Raw genomic sequence first — 6,000 nt, forward strand, 5'->3', positions numbered from 1 at the left:
CCAGGGTATGTTAAAAGCAACCTTTAGATATGTTTGGAAACAGCGCAAAATGAGAATTACAGGACAGGCCATATTTCAGTAAACGCAGAACAGAAAAACAATATTGAAAGCCATGCCTATAGATTTTTGGGATCATTCAGTTTTGACTTTTGTCAAGCTTGATGAATAGTTTACAGCATATTTATTTACTTTATACTTGTAAATACAGTCGAACCCCGTTCCGTCGAATTCACAGAGACCGGCGATAATACCTCGAACCTCGGAAAATTCGAATCCAGCGGAATGCTTACATTCAGTTTAAAGAAATTGGCCCTTTACATCCAGTTCGAGCCAACAAGGATTTCGAGCGAAGCGAGTTCCAGCCTACGGGTTCGTCTGTACACAGTTTTAATCGTTGTAATGAATATGGCAGGCGACGTTGGTTAGCTTTATTTGAATGTATTATACCTTTGAGGACTAGGCTCCGTCGCTGGGCATGGATACCTTCGTTTGCAGGTGATGTCTGTATCATGCCGTTAAGTGCTTAAGGTACAGTCCACTTCACGCGTTCCCGCAGTTTCCTCGGTAACTGAGTATACCACAGGAGGAATTGCGTCTTAAATGCTACTTTGGAAGGCAACATTTTGCTTTAAATAAAGACGTAAAACAAAGATAACATTTCTTTTTCTTCATCATTTTAAATGAAACAAAGGGCAGTCTATGCCGCTTAAACAAACCCGCCTTCGTTTAAGTCCCGGGGTTTGATTAGGTGTTTAGATTCCACAAACACTTCGACAAACCTTTTTCCAAACTATTGTTTTGAAAGTGCCAGATCAGGCAGCGGTTTTGTGAAAAGACCTGTCAAAGTGTTTTCAGAAACTAAACCCTCAATAAAACTCCCGTAAATGACCGGAGGCGGGGCTCTGTAAGCGGCTTAGACTGCATTTTGTTTCATTTGTAGTAGTGATAAAAAAATCTGACGTTGTCTTTGTTTAAAGTCTTCATTCAAAGCAAAATATTGCCATCCGACGTAGCATTTATGACGTGGTATACTCTCACTGGTAATGGTAATTTGAACTAATCGCCAGCGGCCCCGTCACCCTTTCGTTTATCTTGAAGCCTTTTTCGAAGCTTGCCGGAGAGGCCGAGTTATTACGATTGCCAGTGTACATGAATGTATGAAGTTTAAATACTTAAAGGCCTAGTTAAAGCCTTCTATAAGTGACCCCCCCCCAAAAAAAAACAAAACAAAAACAAAAAAAAAACAACAACGAACAAAACAACCGTGTATTGTACACAACCTCTGTTAATTGATCTCAATCTTATTGCCTAATTGTCTTATCAGATCTCAAATCTGAGTATCCTGCTGTGCAGTTTGGGATGTTTTATTATAGAAATGGACCCTAAATGGCCCTGAGCCAATAAAAGAATACACAGGAAATTGGCCCCTACTGTGACACAAGTGCAATTAGCAGGAGATGCACAGCAGGGGATTATCATGCCAAGCATTCCTTAAACTAGGGCTTTAAGTTGAATGAGTGAAGTAAAGGAAGTACGCGTTGGCGATTTATTAGTAAATGAGAAAGCCATGACAATTAAGTGACATTTTGAAAGGCCAACCGGTTTAACGAGTACTAATGAGGTGTCAATGAAAAATATATGTTTTTTGCAACATTTTCCCAATCATTTACTTGAATTACCAATATCAGCGCTATACAAATTAACCAACAATTATATAATCGCTATAACTATTTTTGCTAATTGGCGGTATGGCAAATTTGAGTGAGTATTAACTTCGGACTAATATTTTTCTTTCTATTAATTCCCAAGCCGTGATAGGATTTGCCTCGGTCAAACGCTTAGAAGGTATGTTCCTTATGTAAAATATTTTTGTGCTTGTTTATTTTCATGTCCATTTATACTGTACTTACTTCATTTCTAATTTACATGTTTTCTCTTCCTATTTTATTCATTATTATTTTAATTAGTTATCACATTTTAATATCATTAATCAATAAATATGAATAACATTTTAGTAATTCCTTTGATTTTTAAGGTAGAAAAAACAACAACTGAAATATGATTTTTTTAAAAGTAAAATAAACTTTATACTCGCGTGTGTGTTTTTGTGTGTTTTTTTTTGCTGAAATGTAAAACATTCTCTTGACGTTTGGGCATTGATTTTGGGACTATAATGACGCCAATCGCTCTAAATATTCCTTTTCAAAAGGACTCAGTAAGCTCAGTGTTTTTGTTTCGGTATGATTTGTGTACTCTTGAAAAGAAAAAAATATCTTGATGATAATCACGATAAACACATTTTTCATAAAGTAAATACAAATTGAAAGGAAAGCGACCATGAGCTAGTTTTCGAGTTAATGTATGAACAATTGTATACAAATAAAACAGCATATGCCCAATTAGGGACTGTTTTTATTATTTGAATATTCTGAATAATTTTGAAACTACGAGTCTTCAAAATATACCACTGACGTCATTATTGAGACGTTTGTCCTTTTTGCGTTCCAGCTACAATATTTTCATAATTTCTTTGTTTACCGCTATGAAATTCCAACCTCTTGTCCGTCTTGTTATAACGTTTACGGAAATATATATTTTTTTCTCGTTTTATGTGTTTAATTTTAATGCGTCTAAAACGTCAATTCGCCAAAAGCGGCGTCTTGTTTCACTGAAAAAAGTGCGCCTTTCTTTATTTTTTGAAAAAAAATGTTTGTTTAAATTTTGACTTTTTTTAGATATATTTATTTAATTTTTATTACAAATCGCCTGATATCATGAAACGGGTAATTGTCAGACTGACTCAAAATTTCGCATAGGGTCCTATTTCACCGTAAGACGGGACTTTTGCTTAATGTAATAAACTTCTTAAGTTTGTTATACATTTTTGAGAAATTGGGGCCGGAGTCGCCCTTTAGCTTCTACTGCACTCTTATTCTTGTTTAATTGTGTCTATTTCAGAGCCTTTCTTGTAAAAAGACACATTAAAAGAAGATAAAATGGCGCAAATGACATTTCTAAAGGTCCTTGTCATATTGCTCCTAGTTTCTGGCAGCCTGATGGAAATTGCAGCTGGAGAGCCAATAAAAAAACAGGCGTCCGTTGAGCAGTGCTGCAACTTGTGCGAACAGAAGAACATGGTCTGCAAGAAACTTGGGAAATATTGGTGCTCTTGTCATTATCGAAAGACATAAATACAACTAACACTATTCTGCCAACAACGGACATTATTTTCAAACTATATAAAGAATGATATCAGAGTCGGACTTACATTAAATTTATATTTAGAAAGACATCACAAGCGGACATATTTTTAATCTATATTTAGAGTGACATCAGAAGCGGACATAAATTTAATCTATATTTAGAACGACGTCAATAGTAGAAACAGTTTGAAACCTATGATTAGAACGACACAGCGGTTATGTTTTTTCTTCAACTTATTTCAGGATTGACGTTTTCATAATTATTGCAATAAAACAACATACATGTCCAATATGAGAAAGTTGAATGATAATGACTCGTCTTCAAATAAACTTTTCGATAACTGCAAACATTTTCGTAATATCGTTTTGTCATGAATAAAACAATGTAAAGTTCAGGGAAGGCCCAGTAGACTTACATTTAACCAATATCATTTTTAAATGCACATAGATCAAGGCCAAACTAATACAAAACACTAGACCCAACGCTACACGATTAAGCAATGACGCACTGTTCGCCACTGATAAAGGTTGGGGAACTCGCCTTGGCCCGGTCAGCGAAAACTAAGTAAGGACGCATTGTCCGTCGTTGATAAAATTCGGGAAACTCGCCTTGGCACGATCAGTGAAACTAAGTAAGAACGCGCTGTCCGTCATTGGTAAGGACCGGGGAACTCGCCTTGGCACGAGCAGTGAAAACTAGGCAAGAACGCAATGTCCGTCATTGATAAAGGACGGGACACTCGCCTGGGTACAGTCAGTGAAAACTAAGTAAGAACGCACTGTCCGTCATTGATAAAGGCCGGGAACTCGCATTGTCACGAGCAGTGAAAACTAGGCAAGAACGCAATGTCCGTCATTGATAAAGGCCGGGGAACTCGCCTGGGCACGTTCAGTGAAAACTAAGTAAGAACGCACTGTCCGTCATTGATATAGGCCAAGAAACTCGCCTTGGTACGGTAAGTGAAAATTAAGTAAGAACGCACTGTCTGACATTGATAAAGGCCGGGAACTCGCCTTGTCATGATCAGTGAAAACTAAGTAAGAACGCACTGTCCGTCATTGATAAAGGTCGGGAACTCGCCTTGGCACGGTCAGTGAAAATTAAGTAAGAACGCACTGTCCGTCATTGATATAGGCCAAGAAACTGGCCTTGGCACGGTCAGTGAAAATTAAGTAAGAACGCACTGTCTGACATTGATAAAGGCCGGGAACTCGCCTTGTCATGATCAGTGAAAACTAAGTAAGAACGCACTGTCCGTCATTGATAAAGGCCGGGAACTCGCCTTGGTACGGTAAGTGAAAACTAAGTAAGAACGCACTGTCTGACATTGATAAAGGCCAAGAAACTCGCCTTGGCACGGTCAGTGAAAATTAAGTAAGAACGCACTGTCTGACATTGATAAAGGCCGGGAACTCGCCTTGTCATTATCAGTGAAAACTAAGTAAGAACGCACTGTCCGTCATTGATAAAGGCCGGGAACTCGCCTTGTCATGATCAGTGAAAACTAAGTAAGAACGCACTGTCCGTCATTGATAAAGGCCGGGGAACTCGCCTTGGTACGGTAAGTGAAAATTAAGTAAGAACGCACTGTCCGTCATTGATAAAGGCCAAGAAACTCGCCTTGGCACGGTAAGTGAAAATTAAGTAAGAACGCACTGTCTGACATTGATAAAGGCCGGGAACTCGCCTTGTCATTATCAGTGAAAACTAAGTAAGAACGCACTGTCCGTCATTGATAAAGGCCGGGAACTCGCCTTGGCACGGTCAGTGAAAATTAAGTAAGAACGCACTGTCTGACATTGATAAAGGCCGGGAACTCGCCTTGTCACGATCAGTGAAAACTAAGTAAGAACGCACTGTCCGTCATTGATAAAGGCCAAGAAACTCGCCTTGTCATGATCAGTGAAAACTAAGTAAGAACGCACTGAACGTCATTGATAAAGGCCAAGAAACCCACCTTGGCACGGTCAGTGAAAAATAAGTAAGAACGCACTGTCTGACATTGATAAAGGCCGAGAACTCGCCTTGTCATGATCAGTGAAAACTAAGTAAGAACGCACTGTCCGTCATTGATAAAGGCCAAGAAACTCGCCTTGGCACGGCCAGTGAAAACTAAGTAAGAACGCACTGTCCGTCATTGACAAAGGCCAAGAAACTCACCTTGGCACGGTCAGTGAAAATTAAGTAAGAACGCACTGTCCGTCATTGATAAAGGCCGGGAACTCGCCTTGGCACGGTCAGTGAAAACTAAGTAAGAACGCACTGTCCGTCATTGATAAAGGCCGGGAACTCGCCTTGTCATGATCAGTGAAAACTAAGTAAGAACGCACTGTCCGTCATTGATAAAGGTCGGGGAACTCGCCTTGGCACGGTCAGTGAACACTAAGTAAGAACGCACTGTCCGTCATTGGTAAAGGCCGGGGAACTCGCATTGTCACGATCAGTGAAAACTAGGCAAGAACGCAATGTCCGTCATTGATAAAGGCCGGGGAACTCGCCTGGGCACGTTCAGTGAAAACTAAGTAAGAACGCACTGTCTGACATTGATAAAGGCCGGGAACTCGCATTGTCACGAGCAGTGAAAACTAGGCAAGAACGAAATGTCCGTCATTGATAAAGGCCGGGGAACTCGCCTGGGCACGTTGAGTGAAAACTAAGTAAGAACGCACTGTCTGTCATTGATAAAGGCCGGGAACTCGCCTTGGTACGGTAAGTGAAAACTAAGTAAGAACGCACTGTCCGTCATTGATAAAGGCCGAGAACTCGCCTTGGCACGGTCAGTAAAAACCAAGTGTG

At 39.8% G+C, this 6,000-nt stretch overlaps 1 long non-coding RNA gene across 1 annotated transcript; it reads left to right on the top strand.

Moving 5' to 3' along the window:
* The first annotated feature begins 1,767 nt into the window (after positions 1-1,767).
* Positions 1,768-3,631, top strand: LOC128224811 (uncharacterized). The gene is made up of 2 exons (XR_008259550.1): positions 1,768-1,845; positions 2,959-3,631. It is a non-coding gene; the product is annotated as an uncharacterized LOC128224811 (long non-coding RNA).
* Positions 3,632-6,000: the final 2,369 nt, after the last annotated feature.

This window comes from Mya arenaria, chromosome 17 (assembly GCF_026914265.1).
Source record: "Mya arenaria isolate MELC-2E11 chromosome 17, ASM2691426v1".
Taxonomy (NCBI): domain Eukaryota; kingdom Metazoa; phylum Mollusca; class Bivalvia; order Myida; family Myidae; genus Mya; species Mya arenaria.